General features: G+C 39.1%; 1 protein-coding gene across 1 annotated transcript in view; it reads right to left on the bottom strand.

Moving 5' to 3' along the window:
• SERPINI1 (serpin family I member 1) overlaps window positions 1–16304 on the bottom strand; it is a 68748-nt gene that overhangs the window by 37810 nt on the left and 14634 nt on the right. The window lies entirely within an intron of this gene.

Here is a 16304-nt window from a genome sequence, read left to right as displayed (position 1 = left end):
TTGAGTATTTTGCATGCATCCAAGAGGTAGATTAGGGCTGGAAGAGTCTATGGCGGGCTGCTCATTTAGGGACTAACTAGTCCTAGAAATGTGCAGAAATAACCAAAGAAAGCTATGGTGCCAAAACTTCGCAGAATTTATAAAGTGCTTTGGTATATATTAATATAATTAATATATAGTCTTCAGGCTAATTGGAATGAAAATGAAGAGTAACTGAGAAGATTGCCTTTCTTAGGCAGCACCGAAGGCTTCCAAGGAGTTTTTGAGCTTTCCCAGTAACCTCCCTGGGCCACATCATCTACCTGGTAGGAGATAGGGGCTATAAACCTTCAAGAATATTTCACAACAAAAATAGCCTCTTGGGAAATTGTTTTGACTCAATAAATAAATGCTGGATAAATAAATCTCTGGCCAAAACTTTTCCTACCTTAGGCCATAAGAAATTTCTAAAATTAAAATCCAAAATACTTGATTACTCTGTGTCCTTCAGAAAGTTAGAAAAATGTGGTCCAACAGAACTCTCTGCGATGATAAAAATATTACGTATGTGCTCTTGTCCATAAGGTAGCCATTTGACACTAGTAATTATTGGGTTTTGTAATGTGGCTAATGCAACTGAGGAACAAGAATTCTACTTTTATTAAATTTTAATTAATTTAAACAGCCACATGTGGCTAGTGGTTACCATATTTGAAAGTACAGAGCTAGAAGCAGGCTAAACAGATTTAGTCTTCAATAACATTGATTCCTGACCATAATACAAGTGTTTGAATCAAAAACAGAAAATTAGTAGCGTGAACCTCACAAAACGCGTCTCTTTTTTAAAACATACTCTCTTTCTTTAAGAGACCTCAACTGATAAGGAGGCTCCTTTTGGAATTCCAAAGGCATTTGGTTACTGCTGGTGACTACTGAGGAAAACAAAGTCAATGCCAGCAAGAACCAGTGAGCTGGCAGGTCCTTAGCCCTCCTAGAACTATGATTTGGGCTCTCCGTTAAATGGTAATGAATGATTCTGCTTGGCACAACTGGGGGAGACTTCATACTGGCCAGTGAATGACTTCCTTTGGAATATACTGCCGGGAAAGCTAAACAAGTGACACACAAGCCCTTAGGCAAAATTCAGTGAACAGTTTCAGAGAGACAGGTTAAAAAGTCATCATCTATCAAGGTCATGCATGGCCCAAGGCCATTTTGGAACTAAGCCATACATGAATGGTTTTAGCTTACCCATTAATGTTTTAAGAAATGCCTCTACTTGCTCTCTTCCCTGGCCTGAAGGTTTAGCTGTTTACAAGATTGTATGTTTCTGCTGGAAACACCTTGTCCAGCCCCTCATTTTATAAATGAGGAAGGGAAGTCATTTATACGGAACATCTTCTTGTACACAAAGGATATTTAATGAGCTACTACGGATGTTTAAAAAAAAGCCAAAAACTTCACATGTGAATATAGAATTTCATTCACTCGTGCAATAAATATTTGTCCTTGACAACTAGTTACTAGGGATGTAGAGGAGAACAGGGTGACACAAGAGATGCCTTTGGGGTGTTTTCCTTCATGTGTGAGGCCTACATTGTTCAAAGAGATATTCAGCTTTTATCCAGAGCTTCAAAAATATTCGATTTTCTAATTTTTCAATATTAAAATGTTGCTTGTGTAATAAAGTTTTTAAAAGTTGGATGTGTCCCTAAAAATCTAAAAATACCCAGATGTAAGGTTGCTTCTCAATTATTTTGCCAGTGGAGGGAGTAGTAGCCTGACTTATCTTGCAGTCATGCACTAACACTTGAGTACACCCTGAAAGGCTGAGAAATGAGGTAAAATATCCAGAGAAGTTATTTGGTGCACCAACCTAAAGAAAAAATTCTCACAGAAAGACTTTCAGAGCACTCAAAGCCAGTTTTAAACTTGTCTTGATAATTACAGTCAGAAGTGTAAATACACTATTGTAATGTGATGATATCCTAACAGAGGACAGTAGTGGTTAGGGCTCCTGGCCAGACACACCAAAGTATCCCAGATACTAGGTATTTATATTTGTATTTTTATTAAATTATATTTGGGTTATAATTACAGTGTTTCTGTTTCTCCTTCCTCCTTTCCTCCCTTCCTCCCTTCCTTTCTTCCTTCCTTCCTTCCTCCCTCCCTCCCTCCCTTCCTCCCTTCCTCCTTCCCTCCCTCCCTCCCTCTCTCTTTCTTTCTTTTCCTTCTTTCTTTCCTTTTCAGATTCTCTGTCTCTCCCCACTATAATGCAGCCCTCACGGCTGTTGTTATTTTGCTCCTTTAGCTTTACCCTCTTGCCTTATTTTATAAGATTGTGTGTGAGGGTTTGGGGACATCTAAACTCTCCTGAGGCAAAATGCATAGGTTCACTTTGCCTCAATGTCTGTTAAGGCCACACAAATATACTTCCTTGTCTTGGCTAATAACTATAACATTACCAAGATCTGCTTGCTCTTTTAGTAAGACGGTTTAGGCTCATGGGATTCTGACACCAAGGTGAATAAGGAGGGATATTAGTATTATATCGAATCCTGTGAAATTGCCGTTTTTGTAAGTCAAAGTGGTCAGATATCAGCAACTTCATATGCTTCAACCTACTCCTTACTGAGCATCTATTGTGTGCCAGGCTGAAGATTAGAACACTCATAGGCTGCTTTGTTACTTAATATTTCATACAGTTGCTTCACTGTTTTGAGAGGTCACAATATCTCATATTTTAAAAATGCATCCTATTTAAGAAATCTGGAAAAAAATATTATGATTCTGTCTTAGAATTCTTTTCTCTTCACCTTGTGCTAGAAACGCTAGAAACTGACAGAAGGAACTCTCCAACTGATACAAAACACCAACCTTAATTAAGTGTCTCTTTCTTTAAAAGAAAAAATACAAAATCCTCATGGCTCATACTTTCTGTACCCTGTGGAAGTTAAGTTACATACATTCCTTTTTAAATGGTCTCTTGCTGGACTACAGACTGTGGGGAAAGTGAAAGCAAGAAAGAACAAGTCAAAAAATAATTTCACTACTTTGTTTTTTAATACTCTTATAAACTTAAAATACAAAATTTTCCTGATATTGACTAACATTGTCTTAATGCTGCTTGAAAATATCCACCTGTTAACTCTATTTATAAACCTGCCACACTGTAATAGGGGATTTCTAACAGTACTTTGGTTTCCTCTTCCTGTTCATCACTGTGAATGACTGAAAAAGCAACTTGTAATTTTTATTGCTGATTGTGGGCAAACAAGTAAAACATAAGTATGTAGATATAAAGGGCTCTATGAAAGTATTCTGGTACACTTCCCTGTGATTTTCAGAAAAACATTTACAATATAGTAACAGCTTTAGGAAGTGTGTAGAAAGATGAATCAAGGAAATCAGCCAATGTAAATGTTGTACAGACAAAAAAATAAAATTAAAATAAAAATAAAGGGAGCTAGTGTACTTCTTCTCCACAAGGCAGAGTTAAACTACTGCAAATGGTAATCAACCTCTCTTATTTTCAGAGCTCTGTAGAGATATAGGTTTAATTCGTTTCTTCTGAATGTCTTCCAAGTTTAATAGTCCTCACTGATAGGAAATGGTCCCCATCAAGCTCCTTGCATAGCAGCTTAAGGCTTTTCCCATTATTGGACAGGTAAGATGGGAAGGATTTCTCATGGGTCTTATATCGTGAGCACCAGCGCTCACTGCCCTGACCTGTTAGGGTGCAGCTCTCTTCCTCTGAGTTAACTACTGAAGGATCCAGAAGAGTCTGGTGAAATGCAGGCAAGGATACTGGCTTTTCGCTTTGTTAACTTGTGGGCTGCCTCTTACATGTCTTAAGCATTGTCGAAAGTTAAAGCTAGTTGTGTCAGAGAAATTTCAGAGTGTATTTTGATGACTCCAAGATATGTGTCAGAGTCTACCTTGCAGATGAGACTTGTCTATAAGTAAATCGGAATAAAATGAAATCGCTCTCTCAACGTAGCTTTTTGAAAAAATTCACATAATTGGCCTAAGAATGACTGAATGATGGGCATCCTGAGCCTCGTAGATTTTACACTGTAACAGAGCTTTAGAACTATATTTTTAAATATAGTTTTATAGTCCCAGTGAGAAAAACAATGAGAGGCAAAGCTCAACTTGAGACAAGTGCATGGGAGGCCGCCCAAATAGAATGGGATATGTTGCCTGCTTTCTCACTTCTAGGATTGCTTGAGAGTCTACATACGACTGGTTGGGAGCTTGAAGACTAGGTTCAAGCTAATAAAGTTCAAGAATATGATCGGAATTTTTTTTTAATCTATTTTTTATTTATTTATGGCTGTGTTGGGTCTTCGTTTCTGTGCAAGGGCTTTCTCTAGTTGTGGCAAGCGGGGGCCACTCTTCATCGCGGTGCGCGGGCCTCTCACTGTCGCGGCCTCTCTTGTTGCGGAGCACAGGCTCCAGACGCGCAGGCTCAGTAATTGTGGCTCACGGGCCCAGCTGCTCCACGGCATGTGGGATCTTCCCAGACCAGGGCTCGAACCCGTGTCCCCTGCATTGGCAGGCAGATTCTCAACCACTGCGCCACCAGGGAAGCCCATGATCGGAATATTTAAGTTTCCAAGTGAAAAGGAAAATTATTCCCATAAAATATATCCTTTGACCTCAATTTTCTCCCCAGGGACCAATTAATTCATGGAATTCTAGAGCTGAAATAATAACATCATGGACCAGGCATCTGGACATAATACAAATTATTGCTAATCCTCATAACAAGCTGGAAGGTAGGTGAAGGTAACCCCGTTTTGTAGATTAAGAAACTGAAACCTAGTAAGCTTAAGATATTTTTACCATGTTCATAAGTTTACCAAGGAATAGAAAAGGGATCTGAACTTTTGCCTGAAGGCTTCAAATCCCTTGCTAATTTTACTGTGTCATGTTGCCCGTGTTGGGCAGAAATTCCCTCTACAAGACTGACTCTGCTTGAATTCTGTGTGCCAAATAATGCTACAACAGGCTTTAAACATAACGTATGTTAATTGGGATCTTAACCTGTTATATAATACATTACAATACTTAAATTTTTTAAGCTGAAAAAAATTAAATAGGTAAAACATTCACAGAGTACAAACTCAAAAGGTATGAAGAACCATATAGTGAAGATTCTCTTTCCCACACTCTATTGTCCCTTAGTCAGCCAATTTCTCCTGGTGGAACCAACCAATGTTATCTTCCAGAAATATCTTATGTATATTCAGTATGTATATTTCCCATTTTCCTACGGAAATAATAACATAATATACACACGCTGGTTTGCAACTTCATTTTTTCATTTAGCAACGTATCTTGGAAAATATTTCCCATCATTACATAAAGAACTTCCTAATTTTTTCTTTTACCAGCTTCAAAGCATTTCACTGCATGGGCATGTTATAATTTACTTAATTAGTCTCCTACCAATGGGAATTTAGATTATTGCAATCTTTTGCTATTACAAATAATGAGGCAATGAGTAATTTCAGAAATACATCATTTCACAGGTGTGCAATTATCTCTGCAGGATAAATTCCTAGAAGTTAAGCTGCTAGGTCACAAGACACATGTACTCATAATTTTGATAAATGTTGCTAAACTACTCTTCTTAGAGATAATATCATTAAAAATCCTAGGAATATGCTCATAAGGAAACAAGGAAGGTATACACTAAAGACAAACTGAAACGTCGCTGAGAAATAGACAAAAAAAGAATAGAATATTTAATCTGCTACGTGGTATTCTTCCTAAAATAAGGACAGATGAACATGTTAAACAACACCGTGGGGGTGTAATTGACAAGATCCTGATGGCGGGGAAACTCCACAGGACAACTGATTCAGTTTCAACAAATAAAATGTAGAAATAAAGGGCAGTGGGAGGCAGGGAGGCAGATGGCTTTAAAAAGATTTAGACAACTAGAGAAAGCCCGCACGCAGCAACGAAGACCCAACACAGCCAAAAATAAAATAAATAAAATAAATTCTTAAAAAATAAATAAAAAATAAGGTTTATGTAGAAAAAATTAGAAAGCAGGAACAGCAAGAAAAACTCTGAGGAAAAAAGAACAGTGATAAGATACTAAAATGTAATAAAAAGCTATAATAATTAGAATAGGGATGGTGAGAAATATAATTTGGTATATGATAGAACTTAGCATGTCAAATCAGTGGGGTAAGAGAGATTATTCAGTAAGTGATAACTGGTGTTAGGAGAACAGAATATCCAGGTATTAAAAAATAAAGAAGATGAATATTCTAATTTATTATTTTGAATCAAGATAAGTTCCAGATGGACCAAACTTTAAAAGTGAAAACTGAAACTTGAATATTCCAGGGAGAAATCATGGGAATTTTAAAACATATATTCATAAGTAGATATATATATATGCATATATATGGTTCATATATACATATGTATACATTATATATGTATCAGTTGCATATATTTATATTGTACTATCTATTATTTGTATACTTTATACATATATATAAATATATATATATTATACACACATGTATTATACACACAGTGTTGAAATGGAGAAGGCCTAAGTGTGACAAAGACCTAGGAGCCATTAAAGAAAAGATTAATAAATTTTACTAAATAAAGATAAAAATCTGCACAGCAAAAGCCATATGAGAAAAGTCAAAAGACAAGTGACCAACTGAAAAGTCTTAACTTACAGACTAAGGCATGGGTCCCCAACCCCCGTCCACGGCCTGTTAGGAACCAGGCCGCACAGCAGGAGGTGAGCGGCGGGTGAGCGAGCGAAGCTTCATCTGCCCTCCGCATCGCTCCACATCGCTCACATTACCGCCTCAACCATACCCCACAATGTCCGTGGAAAAATTGTCTTCCACGAAATCAGTCCTTGGTGCCCAAAAGGTTGGGCACTGCTGGACTAAGGGATAAGTTCTCTGTTCTATACAAGACCTCTATAAATCAATAAACCCAACAAAAATCCTATAGAAAAATAGGCAAAGGATATGAATAGACATTTTACCAAAAGAATGTTAAACAGCTCTTAAACACATAAAAATATGGTCAAACTTACTTATCAGATTGATAAAAGTAATATTAAGGCCTAAACTATGCAGATATAACAATAAGGCCTTAAAGTCTTAGAACCACTTACTACAGGCACATTTCTTATGAAGATCAGGGTATTAATGTAGTGCCCAGTGTTAGATATTCATGATGATGACCTTGAACCATCTCAAAAATATTAACTTATTCTGTTTGGTAGATTCTGGAGGGATAAAAATAACATACAGTTAGGTAAACTACCATAAGGCATCTGAAACAAAATACTGGGATATTTACTAGGGTACATTTCAATTGTCTTTTTCTAGACACACAGGAAAACAAATTCTTCCTTGGACACAGCTAACTATGATATTACTGTAGGTTAAAAGACAAATAATAGGGAGTTCCTTGGTGGCCTAGCAGTTAGGATTCTGGGCTTTCACTGCTGTGGCCCGGGTTCAATCCCTGGTGGGGGAACTGAGATCCCACAAGCCACGAGAAGAAGCCAAAAAAAAAAAAAAAAAAGACAAATAATAAATCATCATTGGTGTGCTTTTGTTTTTAACCCACAAGTCAGATTTTCCAGGCTTCAATCAATCTGAATTGAGTAATATCTAACTTACCTTATGATTATTTACAAAGGAATAGTTTTGTGGGTTTATGACCTTATTGTAGAACATGGCCACATGTCATATATCAAAATTACTTGCCTTAGCATAATTATGTCAACGGAGTGAAATTATGTTCACGTTTGAATCTGCAAGGCTTAATCATGGCAGCAGTCAGCACCATCTGTTGATGGCTTTCCTTAGTGTCTGTGGCAGGAAGGCTCTCGGAGGTCAATATTCTTTTTGGTTGTGGCTCTCTTTGCTATTCTGTACTTTTTAGCCATGTAAATGGATGGCATTTTAAAACTCTTTGTGTTTTTTGCAATAAAGCTACTAGGCAACAAAAGGTGCCCTCAGGGGGGTGAGTTATCTTAAGATTGAGACTCTAGTATGATTGGATAGTGTGTGTGTAGCCTCTAAGGATAGTTAATATCATTAATGTGAGGCAAAAGTCCTGGAATAAACGGCTTCTGGGAGAGCATAATTTATTCAGAATGACATGACTTTAAAATATTTTTATTATTACCTGTTATTAAAAAGAAAGATGATAAAGCTATTTCTTTAAATCAGCACTTCTCAGGGTGTGGTCTGCATCAGAATTTCCTAGGATGAGGTGAAAATGCAGGTTGGAGGCCACGTCACCTAGCTCTTGAATCAGAAATTCTAGACACGGGCCTCCGTTGCCTGTATTTTTAAGAGATATTTCAGGACACAATCAGGTGTGAAAACCAAGTTAGTAGGATACCAACTAGGATATACCTGTCAGTAAAACTGAGGTTAAAACAAGGCAGTGGTGGCGTGAGAGGAACACTGTTTACATTTGTTTCTAGGACTATTGTTTGATATCTATCTCCTCCCTAGACTGCAAGCTCCACGAATTACATCTGTCTCACTCAGGACTGGCTGCACTTAGCTCATTGCTTGGTCTAAGGCTGTCCTCAACATTTGCTGAGTGAATGATTTAAGTATATTGTGCCCACTTACAGGTGAGCAAACTGCGACTTGAAGAGGGCAGACAGCCCAACACCACTCAGATGATAGAGATCTGAGTGACAACACAGATCACTCAGTGATAGCCACTCACTGGCTCCAAACCCAGGCCCCTTCCTTGTCATGGGACATTCAACGTGGTGGTAGAGGGGACCTATATCAGCTTTGCCGGTTAGACACTCAAATCCTCAAAAAACCCTATAATGGAGTTTATTTAGAAAATTAAAAGTTTTATAGTGTTTTAGAATGTGTTAATATCCTGGAAAGAAAAAAAAAAAAAAACTCAGCATAAGGGGATAAGAGAGTGAGGGGGTGTGAAGGACTATCACAATTTTAAATAAAATGATTAGAGGGCCTTTACTGAACAAGTGATTTTTTGAACAAAGTCTTGAAGGAAGAAGCAAGCCACTGATACCTGGGGTTGGAGGCCAGGGATCAGCAAAAGCAAATGCCTGAGGAATGAGTGTGCCTGTTTAGTCCAAAGATCAGCAAGAAGCCAACACAGATAGAATGGAGAGGGTGAGGAGGAGAGGGGGTGAGACCTGATCAGAGTGAGCTATAGAAGAACGGGAAGAGAGGACTCAGAAACTGAGCAAAGACAACTCTTCGGAAGAACAGAGAAATCGGGCAGCAGCTGGGTGGAGAAGGGGTTAGTCAAGAGGGCGTTTTCTTTGGGCTTCCCTGGTGGTGCAGCAGTTAAGAATCCGCCTACCAATGCAGGGGACACGGGTTCGAGCCCCTGGTCAGGGAAGATCCCACATGCCGCGGAGCAACTAAGCCCGTGCACCACAATTACTGAGCCTGCGCTCTAGAGCCCGCGAGCCACAACTACTGAGCCTGCATGCCACAACTACTGAAGCCTGCATGCCACAACTACTGAAGCCCGCGCGCCTAGAGTCCCTGCTCCACAACAAGAGAAGCCACCCCAATGAGAAGCCCGCGCACCGCACGGAAGAGTAGCCCCCGCTTGCCACAACTAGAGAAAGCCTGTGAAGCAACGAAGACCCAACACAGCCAAAAAAAGAGGGAGTTTTCTTTGTTTGCTTGTTTGTTTAAGGTAGGAGAAAAAACAGGATGCTTGTTTTCTGGTAGTAATGCTCCAGGGGAGAAGGGGGAATTGATGATTCAGGAGAGAAGGGCATTGCAGGAGTGGGATTGTGAGGTGAGAAGGCTGAGAACCTGTGCACAGGGAGGGGGTGGCCTTAGAAGCACAGACAATTCACCTACAGAAACAGGAGAAAAGGTAAAGTATATGGGTACAGAGCTATTAGGTGGGGGCCTGTGGTAGTGGGAGGTTGCACAAGTCTTTTGATGCGTTCCCTTTTCTCCACGAAATAGGATGCAGGTTCATTAGCTGAGAACAAGGCTGGGAGCAGGTGCTAGAGAACCCGCCTTAAGAACATCTTTCACTGCAAATCTACTCATGCATAAGCACCGTACTTGATATTTCTGCTTAAGCATACGGAAATATCTTATGCACATACTTTTGCCAATGCAGCATTACTCATCTTTGGTTAGAATTAGCTTGGGAAGTAAACTGTACAAGTAATGACTTTTGAAAAATGAATTAATACAGACTGAAAACCTTCTTGTCTGCTCCCGTTTGTATTGCAAATATATTCTCTCAAAATTATTTCATGTTCTGAATGTCACAGAGAAATTTAGTAGATCGCTGAGCTACACCGCAGAAGTGGGTTTCCAACCATAATTTAATTGGAAGGGTCATAACTTTCACCATATAGGGCTGCCAGATGTAATCAATGCAGTATAAGTTTGAAGAAGACATTGAGTGTGTCGAAGCACATTTTATAAGCAATGCAAGCTATCATTTATGCAACAGAAATCACTCTAATGTCATGAAATTAGGACATCAGTAGAATATACAAGTGTTAGAGAGTTAATGAAAAACAAGTAATTTTGGTTGAAAGTATACCATTTAAAGACATACATGTCAGATAATAAAGGTATTACTCATCATTCCTCCACCCTACCATATCAATCAAATCTGTAAGGCTGACATGGCTTGAACTTTTTATGCCAAGACAATTGGAAACTGATACAATGGGGAATTTAGTTTTATTAACAGAGAATCTGGGCAAATTCCTCAGCCATAAAGTAGAGGCCCATAAAATTTTCAACCTGGGGCCAATGAATGGTTTAACAAACTGAAATCGGCATTACTGAATTTTCAGCTTGTTATCTCAATTCTTTTTTTTTAAATTTTTATTTATTATTTATTTATTATGTTTATTTTTGGCTGTGTTGGGTCTTCGTTTCTGTGTGAGGGCTTTCTCCAGTTGCGGCGAGTGGGGGCCACTCTTCATCGCGGTGCGCGGGCCTCTCACTATCGCGGCCTCTCTTGTTGCAGAGCAGAGGCTCCAGACGCTCAGGCTCAGTAGTTGTGGCTCACGGGCCCAGTTGCTCCGCGGCATGTGGGATCTTCCCAGACCAGGGCTCGAACCCGTGTCCCCTGCATTGGCAGGCAGATTCTCAACCACTGCGCCACCAGGGAAGCCCGTTATCTCAATTCTTAAAGTCTCAAAGCTCATGCAACTCAGTGGCTAGTCTTGCAATGGATAAACATAACAACACCTGTGATCCCAAAAGTTTATCATTCCGATGTTTGAAGGCAGGCTCAGAACAAAAGATCACAACTGAATAAACCATATAAAAGGCATTGTCTTCTCCCCCTCCAGGTCAGGTTGAAGAGGGTTCTTGTACAAGCAAAGAGTTCATCTGCCCTAATTGTGCATCAGTAGTAGCTATTGTACTAGTATTAAATCTTGCTCAAATGCAGATGCATATATTACATATGCCACCAAAACAACAGCACTCCAAAGCTAAATATCCAAGATTATCCACCATGCAGGAAATAATCATTGGGTTTTACTCTCCCTGAACTTGGCTACAGTTATTTGCAGAATTGTGATGAATGAATCTTACAGTTTAATGCCTTAAGTTCCCACAATGTGGAATTCATCCCCCTCATGGACTAATCTAAGCACATGTGTGAAACCAGTGAAGGAAAGGCAAACTCAGACAATTTGAACTGCGTAATGTGTGGCCAGATGAGATAAATTGAAGAGAGCTATTTCACCTAAAGGGTTTAGCAGGCTGGGACTTCCCTGGCGGTCCAGTGGTTAAGACTCCATGCTTCCACGGCAGGAGGCGTGGATTTGATCCCTGGTTAGGGAACTAAGATCTCGCATGCTGTGCAGCCAAAACAACGACAACAAAAAGTAAATAAATAAAAAAATTACAAATTACTGTAATTAAAAAAAAAAAGGAGGGGTTAGCAAGTTAAGGGTTGTAAAGTAGTCAACAGCACACGCGCGCACACACACACACACACACACACACACACACACACACACACACACACACACACACACACACACACACACACACACTTTGGAGCCAGGCTACCAGAACTGAAGAATCTCCTGTTGCCAGCTGGAGAATTTAAGCTGAGACACTATGTTCAACCCAGGAAGATAGTGTGAGAGGATCGGAGGCCACACTCGTTCTCTGGTCAGTTGCTTTCTGCTGCCCTGGTGCCAGGCAGGTGCATCTTCTCTTGACATCAGTTATCCGGCCACCCTTCTCCAGTAGCATTATAACTTTGGTAAGATCCGACTGATGGCACCGCACAGAGGAACTGTTGAGGCCAGCCAGCTGGACCACAGAGATATATGGGCAACAAGACTAATTTAAGCTTGCCAGTGAAGCAGAATGCAAGTGAATTCTACAATTCCCAAAGCAAAGCTAACGTGAAGAAAATAAAGTTTACTTTTACATCGCAGTCTGTAAGTGGCCTTTCACTGGTAGATGGGCACTAAATGCTTACAGAGGAGTGAATAAAAGGAACGGTGAGGAGGCTGGGCCTCAAGGCCAGTTCTGTGGTACTCTTGCTGCCATCTTTAGAGGCCAAGTTACCACCCTCCCTGCTCAGAATGATGTCCTTAGCTTTTTCTACCTGGTTAACTTCTACTTCTCTTTCAAAACTCACCTCATGGAAGGTGGCCTCCAAAAAGTAATTTTCATTTCTGTATGCACAGTGCTCAGGGCAGTGCCTTGACTAGAAAATTCTAAATAGATATTTGTTGAATAAAAGAGAGAGATAACTATATTTATGGAATATGAATGAAAAGAAAATTGGATTAAGTATGAGAAGACTTGAACTTTAGCTCTCATTCCACCACTCACTAGCAGTAAATCTTTTACTCTTGCTGGAACTCTGTTTCCAAGTCTATAAAATGGGAATCATAATGCCTTCTCCTTCTCCTTTGTAAAGTAGCTATGAGAATGAAGCTGCCGTGGTGAGGATCTAACAGAACACATGGCTTTATAATGCGTAGCCTTGGGCAAATCACAGAAATGATGGGTATTTATTTCCTGTGTCAAGGGAGGGTCATAAAAACTTCCTTATTTCTTAGCATTTTTTTTAAATAAAGGGCCATTCAAATGTTAGAAAATGTTAGAACTTTTTTATTTATTTATTTTTAAGTTTAAATTTTAGTCTTTAAATAATTTTGGACTTAGAAGTTGAAAAAAGTACGAAGTATTCCCATATACCCCTAGTTTCCCCAAATGTTAATATCTTACTTATAACTGATGCACAATAATCAAAACCAGGAAATTAACATTGATATAATACTATTAACTGATCTATAGACCTTACTCAAATGTTTCCAGTTATTCCATTTATGTCCTTTTCCTGGTCCTGGATTCTATCCAGGTTCTCACCTTGCATTTTGTTGTCATGTCCCCTTAGTATCCTCCAATGTTTAGAAAAGTATCTCATGGGTGGATACATTAAGACAATGCAAATATCCTATTTCTCATTATACTTTTGGCCACTAATTTTAACATCCATGTGTTATTCTTATCTGCAACAATGAACATGGTGTTTGCCAAATGGTGATTTTTTTACTTCTGTCATTCTTTCTACATTCATCAGTTGGACTTCTATTGTGAGGAAGAGCTATCCCTTCTCTCTTTTTTAGTAATGTATTCAAGTTACTTACTTGTATGAATATGGACTCATGGGTATTTATTTTATATGCATTACAGTCCATTGCTATCATGATTTATTTTATTTCTCAAATTGTCCCAGATTTACTATGGCCTTTTTAGATGGTTCAACTCACATAGATCAATGCCTTGCTAAAAATCAATCCACCCCAAGAAATGCCTGTTTTTGAGATGTGGCATAGGAGAAAAAATTAAAATGTATAGCTGGAGAAGGAAAAACTGTCTGGGGTACAAAGGACAAGGGTACTGAATCTAGATCCTGGCAGCTCCAAGAATGAAAGACAAAAGACCTATAAGGATACAGAAGCTCAGGGTACTGAATACCCCTGACATTTATACTCTGGCTGGAGATTTGACCAGCTGGCAATTGGTAAGAAGGGTGTTAAGAAATATTTCTATCTCTGGATCATCTGAATATACAGAGGCCAGCCAGAAGCCATAATTACAAGTTCAATAACTTTAACTCATGGGTGTGTGTGTGCGTGTGCGTGCAAGTGTGAAAGGGCAGGGTGCGGGGAGAAATTAAGATATCACCAGTTTAGGCTACTGTAATGAGAGAGAACTTTTTGAAAACAGATAAGATCAACTTTGAATATGATTTGTGTAACACAAATCCCTGTGCAACAGACAGGTGATCATGTTTGTTCATAAAATCACTTATTAATTCATCACACAGACTCACACTCTGAATGTTTAATATGTTCCTAGCACTGTGCAAACACCACAGATATAAGCAACAATTAAACACTGTCTTCAGTGACCTTGCAGTTCAGTGGAACTGAGGTCCTTTCAAAAAGCTGGAATGTTCCAGGTGGTCTTAGAGAAAGCTTTGGGCTTCATCAGTAAAATGGGAGAGTTGGTCTTTGATCTTTAAGATTCTTTCCAGCACTGAAGTCATTTGATATTGTAATTCACTAACTTGATTATTTAAAAATTACCGCTTAATGTGCGTTTTGTAGCATCACTGAACAATCATTGCATGGTTTCTTTTATTTTTTTAAAAATATTTTTGCCTAAAATTGACAGTCCTCTGATATGAAGGCTTCATTTATCAATTATTCCAGTGACATTGGTTCTAGGCAAGATTTAGACATGTTTCTCAACCTTTGCCTCAACACACCTGAGGAATATAATATACTTAAAAATAGCCACTCTGTAGTAAGCAGTGGAGGTGAGGTGCAAGTGCCAGGAGTTTGAAAAACACTACAGAAGTTATTCTAATGCACCTACCTCACTGTCTCCCCATTCTCAATATTCATGGGGGCCCAGGGCTTTTCAGAATCACTTGTGCAAAAAAAAATCAAAATTACTATTTGAAAAAGGCATTAGGGTTTCTGGCATTTATTGAGCACCTGCTGTGTACTAGGTACTTCCTATGATTTTTTTTATTAATCCTCTCAGAGTGTCACTAGAAAGGAACTCTGCAAAAGAACAGAAGTTTATCTACTCAACAAATATTTATTAAGCATCTGTTATACACCAGGGACTTTTCTTATCACTGTTGGGATACAGCAGTGAACAAAATAGACAATGTATATGCTTTCAAAAGCTTACAATCTAGGGCCTCAGAAAAGTTGAGTTAACTCACCCCAAATGAAGATGAGATTTGAGACCAGTCCATGTTTCACATATTATACAACACACTTTCCAGAGGCCCCTCATCACTGCCTCCTCTTCTGAACAATCTGGTTTTCTTCAAGCACCAACAACGAAGATAGATTGTTTTTCACTTTAAGCAGATAGCAGCTACTATGTACTGGGCCCTGGACATAGTACACAAGGTGCCTGCCTTATGGAGTTTATATTAACCAAATAAACATACATATAAATATCTAATTGCAAACTGTGCTAAGTGCAATGAAGAAAAAATTACAATGTGCTATATGATAGAATCATGGCGGCCTACTGTAGAGAGAGGACCAGGAAAGGCCTTTCTGAGCAAGTGTCATTTAAGCTGAGCATTGAAGGATCAGTAAGAGTTAAAGAGGAAAGCAGTATTCTAGGTGGAAGGAACAGCACAAAGCCCTGAGGTCAGGAAAGAGCTTTGTGACTGTGAGGAACTGATAGAAATCATTGAACAAAAGGGAGAGAAGAGGCTGGCTTAAGTAGGTAGGGGCCAGAACATACAGGGCCTTGTAGGCAGCAAGGATTTGCATTCTCTCCTAAATGCAGAACAATTTAAGAAGCTGATATTTACAGAATGGATTTCAAGGGAGTCTAGAAGTAGAAGTCTAAGGACAAATGGGGTGGTTATTGCAACAATCTAGGTGGAGGGAGTTAGTGGCTGGATTAAGGTGGCTACAATGGAGATGATAGAAAAGAAGTAGACAGAGTCTCAATATTCTTATATAAGAGATAGACTGAATAGGACATAGGTAATGGAAAGGAAGGACAACTCCTTGGTTTCTCCTGGACCAGAAAGGTGGGTGGAGGTGCCCTTCACCAAGATGGAGAGGTTGAACTAAGAACAGAGAGGAGTGAGAGAGGGAGATCAGAAATTTTGTTTTGGATAGGTAAATCTGAGATGCCTATGAGACATTCACTTGAAGAGGCAAGGAAGTACAGTTAGATAAACGAGGTTAGAGTTCAGAGTAGAGGTCTGGGATAGAGAGACATTTGGGAGTTGTCAGCACA

The sequence above is a fragment of the Balaenoptera physalus genome, assembly GCF_965194825.1.
Source record: "Balaenoptera physalus genome assembly, chromosome: 4".
NCBI classification, from domain to species: domain Eukaryota; kingdom Metazoa; phylum Chordata; class Mammalia; order Artiodactyla; family Balaenopteridae; genus Balaenoptera; species Balaenoptera physalus.
The sequence above is the reverse complement of the archived record's forward strand: the minus strand, read 5'-3'. Positions and strand labels throughout refer to the sequence as shown.